At 42.2% G+C, this 26,015-nt stretch overlaps 1 protein-coding gene across 1 annotated transcript in view; it reads right to left on the minus strand.

Annotated features, from left to right (window-relative positions):
• The window catches only part of LOC134345421 (uncharacterized), a 518,220-nt gene that overhangs the window by 184,733 nt on the left and 307,472 nt on the right, over nucleotides 1-26,015 (minus strand).

A 26,015-nucleotide genomic window follows, 5' to 3' on the forward strand; every position in this document is an offset into this window, starting at 1 on the left:
AGTTCTTTCCCTCATTGTAACAAAAACACTTTGAATTCATGTCGCAAGGAACACATTTTTAAAATTGCCATACACCTTAAAGCAGTTACCCTAGTCATAATCAAACAATTGGCAGTAGCCAAAGAAAGAGACCTACAAACAAAAGCTTTGAACTAAGAACCTAAGAAGAAACTTAGAACTTAAGAAGCCTAAGAAACTTCAAAACACTTCAGTAATTTTAAATGCCTTGGTGTTATCATATCACAAGACCTGTCCTGAGACTGTTTCAAAAAGGCATGGCAGCACCTCTACTTTGTTAGAAGTTTGCACAGACTCAGCATGTCATCTAAGACTTTGACAAAGCTCTATAGGTGTGTGGTGGAGGGTATCCCGACAGGTTGCATCACGACCTGGTGGTGACCCCAATACCCAAGAAAGGAAAAGCCTACAAAATGAGGTGGATATAGCCCAGTCTATCACAGGAAGAAACCGCCTCACCATTGAGCACATCTACAAGGAATGCTGCCATAATCCATCATCTTGTTGCTGTCATTAGGAAGGAGGTATACGAGTTTTAGGTCCCACACTGCCGGGTACATGAACCACTATTACCCTCCAACCATCAGGCTCCTGAACTAGTGCGGACAACTTCAGTCACCTCAACACTGAACTGATCACTGAACACAACCTGGAGGCTCACTTTAAAGAACTGTACAACTCAGGTTCTCAGTATTATTTATTTATTTATGTATTTGCATAGTTTGTCTTCTTTTGCACACTGGTTGTTTGTCAGTCCTTGTGTGCAGCTTCTCAATGTATTTCTTTTTTCTACTGTGAAGGCCTGCAAGAAAATGAATCTCAGTGTAATATGTGGTGACGTACACGTACCTGGATGATAAATTTACTTTGAACTTGAAATTTGAAGGGGAAGAAAAACGTATACATTTTTATGAAGTGAATTCCAGAAACTTGGGCATTGACAGCTATAGACATGGATGCTAATTGTTGGGTTATAGATAGGGTAAAGAATAAAAGGTCAAATTTGAAAGATTACAAAAGCAGAGAAAAGGGATACAAAGGCTAGAGAAAACAAAGAGAATATGAGTGAAAAGATCATGAATGGAATTGATATTTAATAATTTACTGATTCATAGGCCGATGAAATTAAAATTAAGATGAGCTTTATTTGTCACAATCTACTTCAAGACATCAAGACATACAAAGAAATGCACTGGTTGCAGCGATCTGAATACGTGCTTGAGACAGTCCGCAAATGTTGCCAGGCTTCCAGCACCGACAGGGCATGGCCACGACTCGCTAGCCCGAACCTGTACATCTTTGGAACGCGAGAGGAAACTGGAGCATGAGGAAGCCCACACAGTCATGGAGAGAACATACAAAATCTTTACAGACAGCAGCAGGAATTGAACTCCCAATCACTGGCAGTGTAAAGCATTTTGCTATCTGCCACTGTGCTGCCCGTAATGCAGGGTAAATTGGAATCTGTTGAGAGGTAGGGCAGGAGGATTAAAGTCCTTGATAAATATTTTAACTTAGCCAATTTCTTGAAAGAAAGAACATTGCCAGTTCTGTTGATCAGAGGATTTGGATATAACTCTCGGATAATGGTGCTGGAGTTGAGGTTCTTAAGGATTGGATGGTGACAGTTCTTGACTGAATTCAGATGGGTTTTGAACCACCTTATTTCCTTCTGTGCTTACAGCTGAGAAGTGCACTGGGAAGTTCCTCAGAACCTCACCCTGCACTGGAAGTGAAGGTTTCTACCAAGTCTGTGCCGCCTAGCAACAGGAGAGAAAACTTGGAAGAGAATCCAAAGAAATTCAGCTCCTTTGTTTTGGAAGTAATGACACTCAGATGTCATGGATGTTACATTTGAAACTGCCTGCAGAGTTAGCAATTTATGTTCATTAGTCTAATCAGCCGCAAGAATTTTGTGTTCCAAATTTAAAAATGCACTTTTTCACAATTGAGCTTTTTTTTAAACAGACAACAGTATTGCAACTGAGCATTGCTACGGCACACTTGACTATGTAAATCGGATAACAGGGAACTGATGCAGATCTGTTTATATTATAGAACATTTGCAGTCAGGGCCACAACTGAGAGAGGGAATGACTAAACATACAAAACACTGAACAAAATCATTATTAAATCACTTGCATTCTCCATAAAATGAGCTTGATTGTGGTTGAAGGTCATTAAATATTCATTTCAATTGCAATGCAATTGGAGAATGTTAAATGAATTGTATCAAACCAGTGTTATTTTTGTGAGGTACCAAACGGAGTTCTCCTCTTTTATTCAAGGCACGTTAGCTCTTTCACTGACTCAATCCTTCAGTCAGTGTTGAACAAAGTGCTTCCTGTGTGGATTAAGCCTTATCATTTATAGAGGTGAATTCCTCAAGTGGGTGGTATCTCGACAACAAACTTGTTTTGTCTAATCACGGAAGCCATCAAATTAGACTGCCGGCGTTACAGAAATTTGAATCTCAAACAAAAGCAAAATATCATGCAGGGACTTTCTTCGGAAGAATAAAAGATTTGTTATGGTTTTTAGCAACTCTACATGAGCTGTGTTTTATTTACTTCGCTACTTTGATTTCCAGTGTTAAATTTTATTTTTTCACTGGCATCATGCCGAAGACCCAATCAGAAATTATTTTTCAAAGTGGTTCAGAGGAAATGTACAAAATGTGGGAAAATGAAAAAAATACACCACTAAATTCTTGTATCAATGTATAGTGAAACAGAGAAAGGCATGAAACTAAAAGGTGACAGACACAAAACGCTGGAGAAACTCAGCAGGCCGGGCAGGAATAAACAGTAATGTCTCGAGCCAAGACCTTTCATCAGGAAGTGTGAAGGCACACACTCAATGATTTAGGAACAGCTTCTTCCCCTCTGCCATCTGATTTCTAAATGAGCATTGAAGCCATAAACACTACTGCAATACTTCTTTCATTTCAATTTTCACACTACTTATTTAATTTCTGTGAACATACATCTACTGATGCCTCTGGACACACCTTCAGTGATGTTCCTGGAATCATCGGGTGTTTCGGGTCTTTCAACATCATACACCCTCCTCCAGGTGACCCAGCCGGGGCTGATCAGACCCCAGCTTGTGTCCAGATGGCTAGCTACTTATGACTCCATGGCTCCCCTCTTTTGAGCCACCGCCATTTTGAGGCCCTCCCTGCCGCATCGGTGGTACTGTGGATGGCTCTCCTCTTCCTCTCTCCCTCGGTGCCCAAAATGCTGAAGGTTCTAGCTAAGGAATGGGCTGTGAATCCCCTACAACCAACCTCCACTGGGAGACACCTCGCTCTCCATCCAGCCTGCTGACAGTTGCTGACCAGTCCTGCGTACTTGGAGAGCTTCCTTTCAAAGGCCTCTTCCAAGCTATCTTCCCATGGGACTGTCAGCTCCAGCAGCACCACTTGCTTAGTAGACTCAGACACAAGGACAATGACTGGTCGCTGGGTGGTGGCTGCGATATGGTTGAGGAACTTCAGCTGCCCTTCGAGGTCCACCAACAGCTGCCAGTCCCTTGCAGAGGTCAGAATGCCTGCAGATGTTCTTTTGGCAGGTATTGGCTGCTCCTCAGCTCTGACAAAGGCAATGGTCTGCTTGGAGGGTTGGGACCGCTTCGCCCACTCAACTCCTGAGCTGACGGCTTCAGCGATGGTCTTCGGGACCTGATCATGCCTCCACCTGTACCATCCCTCACCAAGTGCCCTTGCACAGCCGCTGAGGATGTGCTCCAGGGTTCCTCGCTTGGAGCACAGTGGGCACGCAGATGACTCTGCCTTGCCCCATGTGTGCAGGTTTGATGGGCTTGGAAGCACATCGTACACTGCCTGGATGAGAAATTGGATGCGGTGTGGTTCGGCTTTCCAAAGATCAGCCCAGGTCACTTTCCTCTCAACCGCATTCTCCCATCTTGTCCAAGCTCCCTGTTGCTTCATTCCCACCGCCTTGCAGGTTCTCGTTTCCTCCACTACTGCTCTCACCTCCTCCTGAATGAGACAACGCCTTTCCTTCCCTTTGGTGTCTATTTGGGGAGTTGGAAAGGAACGTAGCCCAGCTTGGCCTCGTGTGACCACTCCCACCAGCCTCCTGTGATGCAGCCTTGCCTATAACTAATATATATATAGTAATGTGTTTTTTTCTTTCACACATGGCATTGTACTTCTGCCACAAAGACAACAAATTTCATTACATTTGCTGGTGATATTAAACCTGATTCTGAAATTGACAGTGGGAGCTTGCAGTTGCAGGAAAGGCCAGCAAGAATAACCAATGGACTACTACATTTTATGCCTGCAACTGAGTATAGAAACCATAGAAAAACTACAGTACAGAAACAGGCCTTTTGGCCCTTCTTGGCTTTTTTGCCTAGTCCCACTGACCTGCACACGGACCATATCCCTCCATGCACCTCCCATCCATGTATCTGTCCAATTTATTCTTAAATGTTAAAAAAGAACCCGCATTTACCACCTCGTCTGGCAGCTCATTCCATACTCCCACCACCCTCTGTGTGAAGAAGCCCCCCCTAATGTTCCCTTTAAACTTTTCCCCCCTCACCCTTAACCCATGTCCTCTGGTTTTTTTCTCCCCTTGCCTCAATGGAAAAAGCCTGCTTGCATTCACTCTATCTATACCCATCATAATTTTATATACCTCTATCAAATCTCCCCTCATTCTTCTACGCACCAGGGAATAAAGTCCTAACCTATTCAACCTTTCTCTGTAACTGAGTTTCTCAAGTCCCGGCAACATCCTTGTAAACCTTCTCTGCATTCTTTCAACCTTATTTATATCCTTCCTGTAATTTGGTGACCAAAACTGAACACAATACTCCAGATTCGGCCTCACCAATGCCTTATACAACCTCATCATAATATTCCAGCTCTTATACTCAATATTTCGATTAATAAAGGCCAATGTACCAAAAGCTCTCTTTACGGCCCTATCTACCTGTGACGACACTTTTAGGGAATTTTGTATCTGTATTCCCAGATCCCTCTGTTCCACTGCACTCCTCAGTGCCTTACCATTAACCCTGTATGTTCTACGTTGGTTTGTCCATCCAACGTGCAATACCTCACACTTGTCAGTATTAAACTCCATCTGCCATTTTTCAGCCCATTTTTCCAGCTGGTCCAAGTCCCTCTGCAGGCTCTGAAAACCTTCCTCACTGTCTACTACACCTCCAATCTTTGTATCATCAGCAAACTTGCTGATCCAATTTACGACATTATCATCCAGATCATTGATATAGATGACAAATAACAATGGACCCAGCATTGAACCCTGTGGCACACCACTAGTCACAGGCCTCCACTCAGAGAAGCAATTCTCTACCACCACTCTCTGGCTTCTTCCATCGAGCCAATGCCTAATCCAATTTACCACCTCTCCATGTATACCTAGCGACTGAATTTTCCTAACTAACCTGCCATGCGGGACCTTGTCAAAGGCCTTACTGAAGTCCATGTAGACAATATCCACTGCCTTCCCTTCATCCACTTTCCTGGTAACCTCCTTGAAAAACTCCAACAGATTGGTCAAACATGACCTACCATGCACAAAGCCATGTTGACTCTCCCTAATAAGCCCCTGTCTATCCAAATGCTTGTAGATTCTGTCTCTTAGTACTCCCTCTAATAACTTACCTACTACTGACGTTAAACTCACCGGCCTATAATTTCCCGGATTACTTTTCGATCCTTTTTTAAACAACGGAACAACATGAGCCACTCTCCAATCCTCTGGCACTTCACCCATAGACAGCGACATTTTAAATATTTCTGCCAGGGCCCCCGCAATTTCAACACTAGTCTCCTTCAAGGTCCGAGGGAACACTCTGTCAGGTCCCGGGGATTTATCCACTTTAATTTTCCTCAAGACAGCAAGCACCTCCTCCTTTTCAATCTGTACAGTTTCCATGGTCTCACTACTGATTCCCTCAATTCCATAGATTTCATGCCAGCTTCCTTAGTAAATACAGACGCAAAAAACCTTTTTAAGATCTCCCCCATTTCCTTTGGTTCCGCACAAAGCTGACCACTCTGATCTTCAAGAGGACCAATTTTATCCCTTACAATCCTTTTGCTCTTAATATACTTGTAAAAGCTCTTTGGATTATCCTTCACTTTGACTGCCAAGGCAACCTCATGTCTTCTTTTAGCCCTCTTGATTTCCTTCTTAAGTATTTTCTTGCACTTCTTATACTCCTCAAGCACCTGATTTACCCCCTGTTTCCTATACATGTCATACAACTCCCTCTTCTTCTTTATCAGAGTTGCAATATCCCTTGAGAACCAAGGTTCCTTATTCCTATTCAATTTGCCTTTAATCCTGACAGGAACATACAAACTCTGCACTCTCAAAATTTCCCCTTTGAAGCCTTCCCACCTACCAATCACATCTTTGCCAGAGAACAACCTGTCCCAATCCACGCTTTTTAGATCCTTTCTCATTTCTTCAAATTTGGCCTTCTTCCAGTTCAGAACCTCAAACCTAGGACCAGATCTATCCTTGTCCATGATCAAATTGAAACTAATGGTGTTATGATCACTGGAACCAAAGTGCTCCCCTACACAGACTTCTGTCACTTGCCCTAATTCGTTACCTAACAGGAGATCCAATATTGCATCCCCTCTAGTTGGTCCCTCTATATATTGATTTAGAAAACTTTCCTGAACACATTTTACAAACTCTAAACCATCTAGATCCCTAACAGTATGTGAGTCCCAATCAATGTATGGAAAATTAACATCCCCTACCACCACAACTTTATGTTTCCTGCGGTTGTCTGCTATCTCTCTGCAGATTTGCTCTTCCAAGTCTCGTTGACTATTGGGTGGTCTGTAATACAATCCCACTAATGTGGCCATACCTTTCCTGTTTCTCAGCTCCACCCATAAGGACTCAATAGACAAGCCCTCTAATCTGTCCTGCCTGAGCACTGCTGTAATATTTTCCCTAACAAGCAATGCTACTCCCCCACCTTTCATTCCTCTGCCTCGATCACATCTGAAACATTGGAACCCTAGAATATTAAGCTGCCAGTCCTGCCCCTCCTGTAGCCAAGTTTCATTAATTGCTACAACATCATAATTCCACGTGTCAATCCACGCCCTCACCCCAGCCCCACTGTCAGCTCTGGCACTCTGGTTCCCATCCCCCTGAAAATCTAGTTTAAAGCCTCCCCAATAGCAGTAACAAACCTCCCTGAAAGGATATTGGTCCCCTTGTAGTTCAAGTGTAACCCGTCTCTCTTGTACAGGTCCCACCTACCCCAGAAGAGGTCCCAATGATCCTGAAATCTGAAACCCTGCCCCCTACACCAGTTCCTCAGTCACTTGTTCATCCTCCAGAGCATCCTATTCTTACCCTCACTGGCATGTAGCACAGGTAGCAATCCTGAGATTACCACCCTCGAGGTCCTGCTTTTCAACTTCCTACCAAGCTCTCTATACTCACTCTCCAGGACCTCCTCACTCTTCCTTGCTATGTCATTGGTACCGATGTGCACCACGACATCTGGCTTGTCACCCTCCCACTTCAGAATGTCATGCAATCGATCAGAGACATCCTTGACCCTGGCACCCGGGAGGCAGCAAACCATCCTGGATTCTCTGTCACGACCACAGAACCTCCTATCTGCACCTCTAACTATCGAGTCCCCTATCACTACCACTCTCCTCTTTTTCTGCCCACGCTTCTGCACTGCAGAACCAGACTCAGTGCCAGAGATCTGGCTGCTGCAGCTTGTCCCAGATAGGTCATCCCCCACCAACAGTATCCAATGCGGTATACTTGTTGTTGAGGGGAATGGCCACAGGGGAACCCTGCTCTGCCTGCCCTTTCCTCTTCCCTCGCCTGGACGTGACCCAATTTCCTGTGCTCTGTTCCTTTGGCGTAACTACCTCCCTGTCGCTACTATCTATAATCTCCTCATTCTCCCGAATGATCCGAAGGTCATCCAGCTCCTGCTCCAGTTCCCTAATGTGGTTTGTTAGGAATTGCAGCTGGATGCACTTCTTGCAGGTGTCGTTGTTAGGGAAATGATCTGGACAATCTGGACAAAAAAAACTTACCAGAACCTACCCTGGCCTCTGCCTGTTCTCACCGAAGCCTGTTAAGCCAAAGCCGTCCCACTCTGCTCCCTCTCACTCCGCTGCCCGCTGTATATGGTGTTCTGTTTTTAAACCTTGGCGCGCTACGTAGTTTCTGCTGATGGCTTCAAGAGATACATTGTTGAGAGTCTCTCAGTGCTCTGGCCTGAGCATCTAGCGATCTCAGAAAGCTTGGAAGTAATTGGAATTTGTTCTCCAAAATATAGCTTACATTTTTCAGTAATAAAATCAGGAAATGATGGAAGCACCCACCAGATTACATGTCATCTGTGGAAAGAGAAGCCAGTTCAACATTTCAGGCCAATGTTTCCAGCATTTTCTGTTTGTATTTCAAATTTTCAATGCCTATGGATTTCTTTTAACAGATACAATAGTCTGCAGTGTGTTCAAAGGTAATTTTTAAATGTGATATGTCTTGCCAATGGTTACCCCAACAGCATGCTATTTGGTTGTATAATATGAAAAAGGGGGGATTTATTTGGATTTACAAAGATAAATTTATATTTTTTTCTAACACAGCAGCCTAGGAAGACTGGTTACAAAGTGGCAAACCCAATCCAACTACAATCACCTACATTCAACAAACTACTTATATAAGCAATCAATTATTTTAAGAAAGCATTTCTGGAAACTGCTCCAACAGTGGTTCCTCAAAGCTACCTTGTCATTACAGCAACTCTCACAGAATATTTTGTTCACACGTAAAGTAAATTTCTCCCTTCTTATATATTCCCTCAACCCATATCATCAGATCTCAAAATTCAAGCCTCTCTAATAATTCAGCCCTCATTTCTGTTATCATGTTTGTGATGAAGTGGCATTCACACTACTGAGTCCTAAGATTCTAGACCCTCTGGACTTTAGATGTGCTACATTATCAGTTGCTCCATACCCTCGTTGAGACACTATAGTGCATCCTCATCTGCCACCGCATACTGATGTGAACGATCTCATGGTCCAATGTCGAAGAGGAGCAGGTAAACTTTCCCTAGCCTCCAGTCTAGTGTTAAGCCCTCAACAAATACTTAAAGCAATTTGCCTAATCACTAATTTTAAATAATTGCATAATGTATGTTTCCTTCATTACAAAAGTGGTTATGGTGCAAAAATTATGGGATTGGATGGAAAGGTCCTTGGAGCATTCTGAAATTCTGAAGTGCATGAGGTAAATGCATCTACTTTTATTTTTTGCTGGTGGACTCTTTGCAATTACACAAATAAGGGACTGACCAAATAGCTGCTTTGGGATTTGACCAGTTCCTTTTGAATGTGAGACTGGCATCTTGGCTAGTTCCTGTGCAGTATACAGTTGAGTGAAGCGCTGTTACATGACTTAATACACCTTGATGTAGCATGTTTGCTATTTTCATGCTCTTTAAACAAGAAGTACCATTCTCACTAGCACTGCTTTACTCCACTTCATCTGATTGTAATTTCCTCCCCTGAAAATAAACAAAGTTACATTTCATTTAACAAACAATGCTGCTAATTAATGTCATTAATTAGCTTCTGACATCTGACAAGGGATTATTCTTTTAATGATTAAATCTGGATTTTTATCGGATTGGTTTCATTATCCTCATTTGTATTTTATTCCATTATTTGTTGCTGTGCTAGGATGGAAATCTAATGTTTTGAGAGTAATATATGAAGATTCATGAACTTTTTAGCATATTTATATATTGTGTTATTTATTGAAATAATATGTTTGCATTACTGTGAAGTGAGTAGAAAAACAAAAGATTCAAAGTACATTTATTATCAATGTTTCAAAATATATACACATCCCTGAGCTTTGACTTCCCACAGACAGTCACGAAACAAAGAAACACAATGGAAACCTTTCAAAGAAAACATCAAACACACAATGCACAAAAAAAAAGAACAAATCGTGCCAATGGCAAAAAAATGAGCACAAGACAGAATATAAAACACCAAGCCACAGAGTCATTGTATCAGCCTAGGAATGTTCAGTTGAGTTCAGTCCAGTACAATTTAACGCTGTGTCAATCATCGACTGCAGGCCGCAGAGGTAGTCTGCCCGGATCAAAATCGTACAAAATAACATTTAAGAAAAAGAGCTACCAGAAACCAGAACCACGTCATAACATTGACTACAGAGTTCAATCCACAAACTGCGTTGATTAAACCTTTCCCTAGACCCAATACATCGGCACCATCCTCTGGCAGCATCAGTTGAGAGGGACAGAGAAAGACTGGTCAAACAAACTGACATCTTCCTTTGGCACCAGTGAGCAAGTGGGGGGGGGGGAGAGAGAGAGAGAGAGAGAGAGATGGAGACTAGTCAAATGCAGGCACCTTCCTCTGGCACCAGTGAGCAGGAGGGAGGGAGGGGGGGAAGAGAGAGAGAGATGGGGAGGGAAAGAGGGAGAGGGGGAGAGAGAGAGAGAAAGAGAGAGAGATGGAGACTGGTCAAACGTAGGCACCTTCCTCTGGCACCAGTGAGCAGGAGGGAAGGAGGGGGAAGAGAGAGAGAGATGGGGAGGGGAAGAGGGAGAGGGGGAGAGAGAGAGAGAAAGAGAGAGAGATGGAGACTGGTCAAACGTAGGCACCTTTCTCTGGCACCAGTGAGCAAGAGGGAGAGAGAGAGACCGGTCAAATGCAGGCAGATGATGCTGAACACTTGGCTCGCCTGCCGGTCTCGTCCTCTTGACTTCTGCCTTGCTTGACGATTTAATCAGTGAAATCGGTGAGAAATGGAGTTGATCACAGGCTCGTGGCACATCTCCAGGACACACAGTCTGCTCAAAACATCACCAAATTTTTTTCAGAGACAACAAAGCGCCAGGTCACTCAATCAGGCCAAAAGCACACTATCAAAATGTAGATGACAGGATCCACCTATACCAGAACCACATTTGAAAGAAGAAATAATAGAAGTAGTTTCATGAACTGTCTGAAGGACATTGACTTTGGTCACTTTGTTCACTGGCAACATCTTCTTCCACAAGGAATGCAAATAAAATTAATAACAAGTCAAATTTTCCCCAGCCATTTTACCTTTTGTTAAACTGAAGCAGGTTATTTTTAAACAGCACCTTCAATTAGAGTTTTACATTTTCATCTTCTATCAGTGTATCAGACCCATAACTTGTTTGCCTATGCCCTTTAGTCAGTCGCTAAGCAACAGATAAAAACAAATAAAACTGTAGATGCTGGGATCTGAAAAAAGAATGGAAACTGCGTGACTCAACCAGTAAAGCAGAATCCATGGTGAGACAGCAGTTAATGCAAAAGATCTCTTGCATAATTGATGATATCTCTCTCTTAAAGTTCTTCTTCAACTGAAAAAAATCAGATTTAAGTCTCGCACTCTCTTTCACACCACAGCCAAGATCAGGAGTCCTCGACCCTGAAACAAATTTCTGATACAGCAGATGAGTTGACGGTCATTATACTACCTTGTCACACTGCTCTCCAAAGGAGTATGCTAAAAATGACCAGGCATGACTGTACAATCTTCAAGAAGAATTTACTTTTCCCCTCTTTGGTTCCTAAACAGCTTGACTACTTTTTAGAGCATTGTTTCTCAGAGCAATGCCTCAGCAATGGGTTAAGGGAAAACTAGAGGAAAAATGGACTAATGTGAATACTCCAAAAATCAATACAGTCTTGATGAGTTCAATGGAGGCACAAATGACTGTATCGACACAAAAGGCACTAGATGGACTGAGTGAAACAGGCAGCATCTATGGAGGGAGTTGGACCATTTCAGGTTGAGGCCCTTCATCTGGACTCAAAACCTGGACTATTGATGAAATCAATGACTTCTTTTCTAAGTTAGGACAGAACAGGAGATGATAGGATCCTAAAGAGAAACTCCAATATATGTCTTTTTTTATATTAGCCTCTGATCATGTGTTGTTCAATTCTGAAAAAAAAAGCTCTATTGAGAGGGATTCGATCACTAATATTTTGGATTTCATAGTGTCAGTTTTTTTTTGGTAAATGTTAAAAGCTAGAGAATAATAAATAATAGATTGCATTATTTTGAGTTGTGCTACTAATACATTTATCATCTTTGATTTACTATCGGTATAGACAAATGAGTGTGGTAATAAGCACAAAATAATGAGCACTTTTTTGCTATCTCCTTTCACCTTTCCAAAATGTTATTGTGCACTGAATAAAATATCCAGCCGAAACACTCAGAAAGCAATGCTGTACAGCGATTGAATTGATTTTAATGGCCAGAAATAGCGGGCTGCTAACTGGCTGCCAGCAGGCAGATTGCTAATATAACTAACTTATTGAAAGTGAATACCCCTGCGTTATGTGTTTTACATGTTTAACAGAGGTTAACTGAGTTTCCCAGACTCCAAGACACGTGGCAGCTAGAGGGAGAGAGGATAACTTCAGGAGGCAGGGAACTAGGAACTGGAGGGGTTTTTTTTCTCCCTAATTACCAGGTTTTACACATCCAGAGTTCCCCTATCACTTACAAAGCCCTCTAGTATTAGTAATGGACCCTTTGGGGATCAGATGTCCTTTAAGAGTCAGGATTGGATTCCAACCGCTGGGATCACATTCAATCTGGTCCCATGCTGAGGTCAGCTCCAGAGGGCTGAACTCCAAATGGGAAATTTAGCCTAATGACCACCACAATCTATTTACTATGTAGAGAACTCCAGCTCTGGCCTTCACTCTTCTTAATATTCCAGCCTAACATGCCACTACAAGTGCAGACTACCTCTTAAGTGTTAAGTTAGGGGGCGTAAAAATAAAAGGACAAGTAACCTGTGTGGAACTTACAAGTTCCAAAGATCTGCATTCCCAGGAACTTCAGAGATACTGCACAAAGATTTAATGGCAAATTATTTTGAATATGAAGTCTTGTTAAATATAGCCATAAAAGATGAAAGCGACACACACAAAATGCTGGAGGAACTCAGCAGGTCAGACAGCATCTATGGAAACAAACAGTTGATGTTTCAGGCTGAGACTCTTCCCCAGGACAGAGATGAAGCTGTGCAAGATATAATTAAATGTCAAATTCCTGTAAATATTCATTTACTGACTGGGTGTTAGTCTTATAGGAAAGGACATTGCACACAGAAATTACAAATTGTCTGCGTGTGACTGTGGCAGAAACAGGAGTAAATTTAGCCTTACCCTGGAACGGGAGAAATACTGCCAGGGTTTGCTCTCTATTTTACTATCATTAGGTTACATAGGATGGGCTGCAAAATTGTATGCCAGGAAACACTGTGCTTGTCTCCTACCTCATTACTCCATTTAGGTATAACATACAATCTGATGCATGGAAGGGAGCATTCAGCCCAACAGATTCTTAATGCACACAAGGTTGTTTATGAACTTCTGGAAGGGGAAGTTGAGAGAACACACACCAGTCCTCACTGAGTGGTCGGCTTCACTGAGCAGCTTCAGGTTCCTGGGTGTTAACATCTCAGCGGATCTATTCTGGGGCCAACACATTCATGCAATCATGAAGAAGACATGGCAGCCGCTTTACATGACTGGGGGGGGTTGAGCCCATTCAATATATCACTAAAGGCTCCTACAAATTTCTATAGATACAGATTCTATAAGACCATAAGATATAGGAGCAGAAGTAGGCCATTCGGCCCATCAGGTCTGCTCCGCTATTCAGTCATAGGCTGATCCAATTCTTCCAGTCATCCCCACTCCCCTGCCTTCTCCACATGTCCTCTGATGCCCTGGCTAATCAAGAACCTATCTATCTCTGCCTTAAGTACACCCAGTGACTTGGCCTGCACAGCCACTCATGACAACAAATTCCACCCTCTGACTAAAGTAATTTCTCTGCATCACTGTTCGAAATGGACGTCCTTCAATTCTGAAATTGTGCCCTCTTGTCCTAAACTCTCTTACCACGGGAAATAATTTTGCCATATCTAATCTGTTCAGACCTTTTAACATTCAGAATGTTTCTTTGAGATCCCCCCTCATTCTCCTGAACTCCAATGAATACAGCCCAAGACCTGCCAGACGTTCCTCATACGGTAACCCTCTCATTCCTGGGATCATTCTCGTGAATCTTCTCTGGACCCTCTCCAATGTCAGTATATCCTTTCTAAAATAAGGAGCCCAAAACTGCACACAATACTCCAAGTTCAGTCTCATGAGTGCGTTATAGAGCCTCAGCATCATTTCCCTGCTCTTATATTCTATACCTCTATAGATTCTATAGGCATATGGTAAAGACATTGTATGTGGTTGTAGCACAGCCTGGTTTGCAGCATCCAGAACACAGGAGGCTGCAGTGTTTTTCAGGAACTAACCACCACAACACTGAGCTCATCGTCAAGAGATGGAGCCTCAAACACATAGTATTCATCACCTGGGTCATGCCCTTTTCTCATTACTACTATCAGGGAGGAGATACAGAAGCCTGAAGACCCACAGTCAACAATTCAGAAACAGCCTCTTTCTGAACGGTCCATGAACTCATGAACACTACCTCTTCATTTCGTTTTCTTCACTACTTATTTAAGTCATTTATATAAATGTTTCATTTTGCACTGCACTGCTACCTCAAATTTAACATCATATATGTCAATGATTATAATTATGATTCTGAGATTCTTAAAACTTTACTTCATTTCACCCTCTCCCCACACCCATCTTCTCACAAATCTTATCTAATTTCTGTTTTTATGCCTCAATACTATTTGCCTCATTCTTTCAATGATGGTTCTACAACCTTGCCATTCTTGGAGCAGAGAACTTTCTCCCGAACTCCATAAAGAATTTTGTTACAACCTATCCAATAATTTGGGCCATTGTCTGGTTAAAACTTAAGGTGGAAGCACTGGCTCAGAAATTCATTGTCAGCGGGGGAGGCACATCAAAGGGGAATTGTGCAGTGCTCCAGGCACGGTGTTAGTAACACACATCAAAGTTGCTGGTGAACGCAGCAGGCCAGGCAGCATCTCTAGGAAGAGGTACAGTCGATGTTTCGGGCTGAGACCCTTCGTCAGGACTAACTGAAGGAAGAGTGAGTAAGAGATTTGAAAGTGGGAGGGGGAGGAGGAGATCCAAAATGATAGGAGAAGACAGGAGGGGGAGGGATGGAGCCAAGAGCTGGACAGGTGATTGGCAAAAGGGATATGAGAGGATCATGGGACAGGAGGCCCAGGGAGAAGGAAAAGGGGGAGGGGGGGAAAAACCCAGAGGATGGGCAAGGGGTATAGTCAGAGGGACAGAGGGAGAAAAAGGAGAGAGAGAAAGAAAGAATGTGTATATATAAATAAACAACGGATGGGGTACGAAGTGGATCTCACTGTCTGAGACATGCCCTCTTCTCATTACTACCATCAAGGAGGTGGTACAGGAGCATTTTAGGAACAACTTCTTCCCCTCTGCCATCAGATTCCTGCATGGCCCCTGATCTATTTGGCTCTCTTCTTGAACTATTTATTTATATAAACAATATTCTTGGTGCAATTTATAATATTTTTATATACTGCTGCCAGAAAACACATTCCATGATATGCATCAGTGACAATAAACCTGGTTCTGATGCTGTTGCAAAGGTCTTGCCATCTTTTCTCCTGATTTTTCCTTATTGCTGGGTGTCCAGGGGGAACAGCAAGTACGCCTGGCAGTGGAGCTGAGAGAACTACTGGTGGAGAAAGGGCCAGAGGTTGAGTAGGGGCTTTGATCAAGGACTTTGGGTTGATTAGGAATCAGGGAATGAGAGCCAGAGTCTGTGAATATTGCAGTTGAGTCAGTGGTAGGGTCAGGGTGATAGAGGCAGTGGGTTCATTAAGAAGTAAATTGGAAAGTTATGGGGTAACATTGGTGGGTGGGGTGGGATTTGTATGATTACTTGGGGAGTAGAGGATCAAAGAAAAAACATAAATAACTTTTCTACATAGACTTCCTAGCCCAGGCAGAGACCAGCCCACAGAACAAAGCCTAGTTCTGAAGTACACATAAACTGACACCCTCCAGCATAAAATAAACCAATTTCTTGATCAATTTCCAAGAAATTCCATTGGAGTCACGTCTGACTCGGTTGCCATCTGAAATATTCTTGTACTGATTTCTCTCACTCCAGTTTTTATGCCTGTCTTGAGCTTATTCCAAGGACATGGGCGGGGGGGGGGGAATACTATTTTCTTGCCTTATTTTAGTACCTGATGTGGTAATCTATAAGATTCTAGAAATTTAAAAACCTTTTGTCAATTTCTGTTCCAGCATATCACAGGAATTAAGTTTACCATTATGCATTCCTGCAAAATACTTCAGAAAACTGTCAGTTTCACTGAGGATGTTGTCATCAGGACAGACAAAAGGTGGGAAGGCCAGACATCAAAGAACAGGCCTCTCAACCCAATGCCAACATATTGATAATCTGATTCACCTGAACGTGCAACTGATTGTAACCAACAGACTCACTTTCAAGGACTCTACAGAAATTTATGTTCTCAGTATAATTTTTAAAATTTTATTTTTCCACACTTTTTCTTCGTTTATACATTGGTTGTTGGTCAGCCTTTGTTTATGTATAGTTTTTCTTAAATTCTGTTGTATTTCTTTATTTTCTTGTAAATATCTTCAGGGAAATTAATCTGAAGGTAGAATAACTGTGATATATACATACTTTAATGAAATGGTATTAGGTGGAGAGTATTCTGCCTGGAGGTTGGTGAACAGTGGTGATCTACAGGGATCTGTTCTGGGAGCCCTGGTCTTTCTGACTTTTATAGACGACTTACATGAAGAAGTAGAAAGGCAGGTTAGTAAATCTGCAGATGACACGATGGTTGGTGGGGTTGTGGATAGCATGCAGGGTGGTTGTAGGTTGTAACAGGACATTGACAGGATGCAGAGTTGGGCTGAGAAGTGGCAGATGAAGTTCTAACCAAAAGACTGTGAAGTGATTCATTTTGGAAGGTCAAATTTGAAGCCATATTGTAAGGGTTAATGGGAGAATTCTTGGTGGGACAGAGGGATCTTGAGGACCGTGTCCATAGATCTCTTAAAATTGGCAAGCTAGTTGAAAGTGTTGTTAAAAAGGTACTTGGTGTGTTGTCCTTCATTAGTTGGGGGATTTTCAAGCGCCACAAGGTAATGTTGCAGCTCCAGCTGGTTAGACCACACTTGGAATATTGTGTTCAGTTTTAGTCGCCTCATTACAGGAAGGATGTGGAAGTTTTGGAGAGGGTGCAGAGCAGATATACCAGGATGCTGCCTGGACTAGAGAGCATGTCTTATGAAGTCAGGTTGAGTGGGTTAGAGCTTTTCTCTTCGGAGCGAAGGAGGATGTGAACCCATCTATTGGTCGGGGTCAACCATGGGTGTTGCATCCTAGCGCATGCCACAAAAGTACGATATGGAGAGCAAGCTGTTGCCCATGCAGCTGATGACTTCAAAGGAACGGCACGGACTGATACAGTTTGGCACCAGCAGGAGTTGCCGGTCAACGTAGGACTGCCTTAGGGACCGCAGCTCCAGGTTGTTCCTTAGGGTTTACTCCTGAAGCCTTCCCCATGAGTAGGTATAGCCGAAAGGCAGCTGAGGTTTGAGACAGAGATTTCTTTCTCCTAGATGAGCTGTCAACCATGGCTGACAAGCCCCATCTGCCCAAAATGACTGGTTTTAAGATGCCAGTAGCCCGCCTTTAGTAGTCTGTCAGTGACCTGTCAGTAGAAACAGTTTCACCAAGCTTAGTAGCTAAGTCACACATGAACTGGACTTGGGTGTCAGATGCATTGGAAGCATTTAATAGGTAGTGGGAGCTTATTCCCACTACCTCACCCAACTATGGCAGCACAAAGGAGGATGAGGGATGACTTTATGCAGGTGTACAAGATGATAAGAGGCATGGAAAGTTGATTGCCAGAGGCTTTTTCCAATACAAGAGAGCATAATTTTAAGGTAATTGGAGGAAAGTATGGGAGGAATGTCAGAGGTAAGTACTTTACACAGAGAGTGAGCGAGTGATGCAGAGAGCATGGATTGCCCTGCCAGAAGTGGAAATAGAGGTAGATATAGAGAGGCATTGAAGAAACTCTTACAGGGACATATGGAATTTAGGAGGGCAGGGTTAGATTGATCTCAGAGTAGGTTAAAATGTCAGAACATTGTGGGCCAAAGAGCTCATATTGTGCTTAATGTTCCATGTTCTAAATTGACTTTGATTTGACCTTGACCATCAAGTACCCTTCTACACCAATTGCATTTTCCTCGATGCATCTCCACGGGGGGTGGGGGGTGGGGGGGGTCAATATACAGCTGAGAGGTACATGGGAAAAACCAGAGCATCTACAGGAAACCCACATCATCAGAGAGGGAAACTACAAGCCCTTTGCAGGTAACCCAAGGGTCAGAATCAATCCCAGCTCTGAGGCAGAAGCACTAAAAATAGTGTGTCATCCTCTTATTCCGGTTTCGGTTCTTTTTACGTAATAAACCTCATTAAGTATTACACAGAGAGCTTGGTCATTTCTGAGCCGCCATCTTTTCATTTCTATTTATTTAGAGATACAGCTCAGTGACAGTCCCTTCAGGCCCACAAGCCCTTGCCACCTAGTTACACCCATGTGACCAATTACGCTAATAAACTGCGTGTTTGAATGTGGGAGGAAACTGGAGCACCCAGAGGAAACCCACGTGGAAAATGCACAAATTCCTTACAGATAGCGGTGGGAATTGAATTGCTGGTTTTGTAAAAGCGTTACACTAACTGCGATGCTACCATTGTTCTTCCTTCCTCCCTCTCCCTGGCTTTCACGTTTGTTGACTGCTGGTAACCCAGTTCTTCCACGGTGGAAGAACAGAAAATATTGTACGGCATAGTACATTTCTCTCCCTCAGATTAAACTCACTTAACAAGTGTTCAGTCATTGTGAATGTAAAAGTTATTAACTCCTGAGCTGAAGCAGACTATTCAACCCCAAAACAATTTCAGGGGATTATTTATAGAACTTGTTGCAACCAAGCACAAAGGGATCTAAGCAATTTAAAGAGCCTGCCTCTCTGCTGCCTACCACTGGTGCACAGGACACTTTTGTTCTGGATGTTGAATGCCCAAGCGAAGGTTCTGCAACCGGCTGCAGAACAGGAAGAAAATCTGCCAGCAGAGATGCCAATCCTTACGGCACGAGGCGCTCCAAACTAATGTGAATGTCTATTTTCCACATGTGGGTCAAAGCTTTCTCAGAAATCCAGAGATATTTTGAAGGCCTGGAATCCCAGGCTATCACCCACCTGGGCCACACTAATAAGGACTACAGCAACCTTTGGGAATGAGGGGCAGAATCAGAATCAGTTTTAAAATAATCGATAAATGTTGTGAAATTAGTTGTTTTGCAGCAGCAGCACAATGCAAGGCATTACTGTAGACTACAATAGATAGATAGTGCCAAAGAGGAATAACAAGGTAGTGTTCATGAGAACCTGGTTTAATTTGGGGCTTCTTGAAGGTTTGTACAGTCCACTTAGCTACATCATCATGTGCAAGAGACAACATTCTACAGATCCCATTTTGTTTTAGGAAGTACTCACAACCATGTACAACAAACTGAGGGGCATTGTCTGGTGAAAGCTCTCTACCTGCCAAGGCCCTGAAAACAAAAGCAGTTGGGTGTTCTATATCTGAAGGTAATGAACACAAAATGACGACAACAAATCCGTCTTGGAACAGAGAGCAGACAAGTATCAGAGGCTTTTCTGAATCGCAGTGTCCTGCCCACTTGCTATTCAAAAGTCAGTGCTTGTATTGTTTAAATAATATAATGATATCATCAGCAAGATCTCTTTCTACCTCATGGTGCTACTGCAAAAATCTGAACCACTTTGCAATGACAATGTGCTTGGACTTGAAAAGCTTTCACAGTGTTCCAATCTGTTCTTTGGAAAACAAGTCCTTCTGTTTCTTTACAGCAACCAAACTTTTGAAAAGTTCAAAATCTGGAGGGCACAGAACAGCAGGAATATATTTGCAATCTTCTCTTTTTGAGTTATAGGATCAGCGTGATATAACATGGAAATAGACCCTTCGGCTCAGCAAGACTACATCAAATATCAACCACCCACTTCTGCACTAACCATCATTCAAATCCTTCCAAACGAGAATCAGTCTCCTTTAAATCTCACAAATAAATCTGACGCCTGCCTTAATGGTGGATTTTTACTGACTGTGCAGGTTTAATGTGCAGGATATTTGCAGTATCTGCTTCAAGTCAGGCTTACATCTTGTCACAGTAATAACTTCTTTTATAAGTAATACAGAGAGACATATATGCCAACAGCCATCTTCCCCCCCACACAAATCATCCTGTTAATTAACTGCTAGCAGATAAGCAAAAGTTGCATAAATTGATACTCATAATTTAATTTTATTCTGTGATTTTCTCCTCCCTTCATTTAACTAACGAAGTTAATTTCATATGGAAACAACTCTCTTTACTCTCCCTACGTTCCTCATCTTTTCTCTCTCCGTTCCTTCCCTGCATTCCTTTTTTGGACAGTGCAATGAAAACAGGAGCTGTGAAGGGTTGAAGGCTTAACGCTTGAAGGCATTTCTGCAAGCCTTTTGCAAAACAAATGCTTTCATAAGTACGATTTTATTCTGCATTTGAACAATGGGACATTATTCTGTCTCTCAGCAACTCCAGTGCTCTGTCAGTTGGTGCATCATTTCACTGCTGGCACGTACATTGCATGGAGCAACCAGAGAATCCCTGTCCACAGAGTTAAAGACAGGACTCACCCACTGAAGTAGAATTTGATTAATGGCCAGATTGAAACAGTATTCTCAAATTTTCATATCAGCATCTTCCCACTTGGTGACTGTTATGTAACAGGTGTGCAATGGTGGAAGGAGTGCACCCCTCATAAACTACCCGCCTGCCCTCCCCATCGGACATGGTCTGACCCATCTATGAAGAAGAACACAGTTCCCACATTGGCCTCATCAATCAAGAATGGAAGTACGTCATCCTCAGACCTAAGAGACTGCTTAAGAAGAAGATGTTTAACTGCCTAAGCAGTGAAACTAAAGTGACTATAGCTTTGCCTGTAGTGTGACTTCTCATAATCCTATCCCTACCCCACAGGGCTTGATCTGTCCATCATCTTTCATTCCTACTCAGTGAATCAATCACCTCTTGAGTCCTTTCCATCACACTGCTTCTCTCCTTTATGCTGGCTATCTCTCCTCTCCATTCTGAGCCCTGTTTTGACCTGAAACATCAATAATTCCTTTCCCATTACCAATGCTGGTTGACATGGTGAGTTTCAGTGGCATTTTGTGTTTGTTGTTTTGGATTACCAGCATCTGCAGAATCTCTTGTGTTTAAGATTGCTGTCCGGCCAATTTCCTTGCAGCATCCCTTCTGGGAGTTAGTCTGATGTCCTTTGTCATTGCTCAACCAGACAAATAGCTATTAAATCACCTGAAAATTGCAAAATGGGCATTATTGTAGTCAATTAATAATTGATTTCATTTCCATTGGGCAAATTAAAAAAATTTATGGAAAAAACTCATTCAGTAGAAAACTGAAGTAATTTACATTTCCTTTCATTGCAGCCAGAACAATTTATAACAATTCTTTATATCATTCTTCTTTTAAAAGTGGAAAAAATTCCCCTTGATGGTTGAGGCTTAGACTTGCCAACTTGTGCAGTAAACCTGCAGTAAATTGTAGAAGGACTGAGGAAGTTTCCCTTGGGGATGTGTTCAATCTGATGATTGATGACTGCACAATGGGGAGTCTCTGAATTTGGCAGAATAAGAAAGACTTAATATAAAATGACCAAAACTCCTTATTTTCACAAAACAGCAGCTGGATGGGAAAAGAATTGACTGCATGACCAGTCTGGACAAGTTGGAAACCTCCTGAGTGGGTATTGAATAATCTCTCAGTTAATTATAAATTCTATGTCTATCTGCAGTCATACATGCATTACAGTAACTCTTTCTCTCCTCATTCAGGTCAGGGGACATATGCAATAAATTAAAACTGGAGTTTTTTCTCTTCCTGTTTCTGATTTTTTTAATGATATAGAAGAGGGTAATTTGACCTATCACCTTTATGCTGGACTTCAGAAGACATCTCACCATCCCATTCCCTCACTGACTTCCCTGTTACAAGCCCAATAACTGACCTTGATTTTGCTGCCACTACCGATACTCAAGGTCACTGACAGAACCAATTAACATCGACGTGTCCTTGGGATATGGGAGGGAACCAGAGCACCACACGGTCAAGGAAAAATTGTGCAACATGTACACAGACAACCTGAAAGGTCAGTACTGAAACCAAGTTTCTGGAGCTGTGAACACCTGCTGCCCTACATGTTGCTTAGAGTTACACTCCTTCGTATGTTCAGCAAGAATATTTCCAAAGCTCACATCATGCATAGAATGTTTTGATTGATTATACTGGACAAACAAAGATTTTGCTTCCTGAATACTTTAGGGTGTATCATATGGATTTTGGGCTGCTGATCATGAAAATCACCATGAAATTTCCCTATCACGCACCTTTTTTTAGAAATCATATATACAGGTATTCATCATTTCAATTCATAATTCAAGTCATGGTGAATGATGCCACAAATAGAGAAGGCATTTTTGTTGGTCCACAAATCAAACAGGCCATCAATGACAGACAATTCAAAGAACTTCTAGTGGGACCAGAGAAAATCGCATGGAAGGCATTCAAGGATGTTGAAAATTTTCTTGGCAACTTCAGAGCACCAAACCACATGCAGCTGGTTTTCAACAAGCATACAAAAACCATGAAATGCGACATGTCACTAAAGATTCATTTTCTGCATTCCCATTTAGACTACTCCCCTTGAAATCTCAATGCTGTCAATGACGAGCATGGTGAAAGATTTCACCAGGATATTGCAGTAACGGAGAAATGGTATCAAGGCAACTGGACTCCAATCTATGCCGGCTGATTATTGCTGGACAGTTAAGCGAGAAGCCTCAGACTCTGACTACAAATGAAAATAATCAACAAAACATTTTTTTGCTTAGTAGAACTATTGCAAAGCATCGGCAACAATGTGGTGCAATTAAATGCATTATATTCAATAAAGTTAATTTCTTGTTTCTCCAAATTACTATTTGATGCAGGTTGTCTGAAATTATATTTGTGTTCAGCTTCAAGCAGTCTATCACAAACAAAAAATATCTCTGAGGAAGCAACACATTTGAAAAAAGCAAGTTATGTTGTTCCCACAAAACAATGTGCAACCACATAAATGGTGTTAAAATTAATCATTTCATTACTTCTGAATAAGAAATTTGATTGAGACTTGCAGCCATGCACCTGTTCTTCAAGACTGTGCTTCTTTTAAATGAGGATGAAAATTTGTTGTGCAATATTCAAAGTTCAAAATTTAAAGTACATCTATTATCAAAGTACATATATGTCACCATATACAATGTTAAGATACGTTTTCATGTGTGCATATACAGTAAACACAATAGAATCAATGAAAGACCGTCACCAGAAAAACAAACAACCAATGCGGAAAAGGCAACAATTAGGCAAAATTATAAAAGAGAAATAATAATTATAATTAATAAATAAATAAACAGATAGATAAATAAGCATTAAATATCAAGAACATGAGACGGAAGTCCTTGAAAGTGAGTCCATATGTTGTGGGAATACTTCAGTGACGGAGGAGTGAAGTTGAGTGAATTTATCCGATCCTGGTGGTTGAGGGCTAATAACCATTCTTGAACTTGGTTGTGTGAGCTTTTAAGCTCATGTACCTTCCTCCTGATGCAAGTGTGCAGAAAACATGGTCTGGGTAGTGGGGCCCTTGATGATGGATGCTGCTTTCCTGTGACAGCACTCAGTGCTCAATGTTGGAGAGAGCTTTACCCATGATGGACTGGGCTGTATCCACTACTTTGTGTAGGATTTTCCATTAAAGACCATTGGTGTTTTCCTACCAGGGTGTGATGCAACCAGTTAATATACCTTTCACTACCCCTCTATGGATGTTTGCCAAATGTTTACCTGTCATGCCAAATCTTTGCAAACTACTAAGGAGTTAGAGGTACTGCTGTGCTTACTTCATAACTGTACTTCTGTGCTGGGCCCAGGACAGGTCCTCTGAAATGACAACACAGAGAATTATAAAGTTGATGAGCCTCTCCACCTCTGATCTCCCAACGAGGACTGGTGCATGGACCTGGTTTCCTCCTCCTGAAGTCAATAATCAGCTCCTTGATCTTGGCATTATTGTGGCACCACTCAACCAGATTTTCAATCTCCCTCCTTTATGAAGATTCATCACCACCTTTGATTCAGCAATAACAGCGGTGCTGTCAGCTAACTTGTAAATGACAATGGTGCTGTGCTTAGCCTCACAGTCATAAATACAAATTGAGTAGAGCAGGGGACTAAGCACACAACCTTGTGGCGCACCTGTGCTGATGGAGATTGTGATGGAGAGATGTTGTTGCCCATCTGGACTGACTGAGCTCTGCAAGTGTGGAAACGGAGAGTTCAATTGCACAAGGAGGTATTGAGGCCAAGGTATTGAAGCTTATTGTTTAGTTTTGAGGGGGTAATATTATTGACTGCCAAGTTGTAGTTGATAAAGATCATCCTGATGTATGCATCTTTGCTGTCCAGATGTTCCAAGGTCGAGAGAAGAGGCAATGAGATGACATCTGTTGGTGACCAGTTGCACAAGTAGGCAAAGTGGAGCAGATCCAGGTCATTTCTCAGGCAGGAATTGACACTCTCATCTACGACCGTTTTTATAAAGTCTGTGAAAACTGTCACAGTTGAACACTGCCCACTTCGCTGACGATAAACAAGCCCATAACCGCTCCTCTGCCTCCCTCGACCACCCCTTTGTTGTCCTTATCTCTGGAGTCTTGTTCTTTAGCCTCTGTCTCTATCCAGGTAAGAGATGTACTGTCAAGTGATCAGATTTCCTGAAATGCAGTCCAGACATAAAATGGTGGGCATTCCTTACTGCAGTATAGCAGTATAGTGTTGGGAACCCTGGTTCTACAGGTTATATGCTAATGATAACTGGGCGGAGACTTCTTCAAACAAGCCTGATTGATGTCCCCGCCTACGATTTCAAATGTGTCAAGGTGGTCTGTCTCTTGTTTGGTGAAAGCAGCATTCAAAATCTTGAGTGCCTGATTAACGCTTGACTTTGGCAGTATGTAAACTGCGGTCAGGATCACAGAGAACTCTCTTGGTAAGTAGAGCAGTCACCACTTAAATGCTAGATGTTCCAGGTCGGGGGAACAAGAGTACTACAAGATCTCATGTGCACCTGGTCGTCCAATTGTGACTGATCCCTACCTAATATTATTCATCACACCTGATACATATTTCTGGATGAGGTTCGATTTCTTTCCTTACTAACCCTTAATCATGAACTATGACTTCAGCCTTTCTCCCTGATTTATGTTACTTTAGTTATGAATGGCATATGAATTGCTGTTTTATGTTGAGCATATTGGCCTTTTATTGGAAGAGAAAACTCTACATCTTCACACTCGGAGCGCAAATATTCTATTCATTGAGTGGAAAATTATGTTAGGATCTGTAACATGTTCAGTTGTTTATTCCAGACAATATTAAGATTTGATCTGGTGCTTGCAAGAGGGAAAAGATATCTCTTACTTTAATATTTTCTAATTAATGTATTAGTAAATGTTTTCCTCAGCAGTAATAACTTGAGGTTACTACGGGGGGCATAGTTAGCATAACGCTTTACAGTACCGGCAAACAGAAGATCCAGGTTCAGTACCCACTGCTGTTTGAAAGGAGTTTATGTGTTTTCCCCATGACCACATGGGTCTCCCTGGTTGCTTTGGCTTCCTCACATGTTACAAAGATATACTGGTTAG

The sequence above is a fragment of the Mobula hypostoma genome, chromosome 4 (genome assembly GCF_963921235.1).
Source record: "Mobula hypostoma chromosome 4, sMobHyp1.1, whole genome shotgun sequence".
Classification (NCBI taxonomy): Eukaryota; Metazoa; Chordata; class Chondrichthyes; order Myliobatiformes; family Myliobatidae; genus Mobula; species Mobula hypostoma.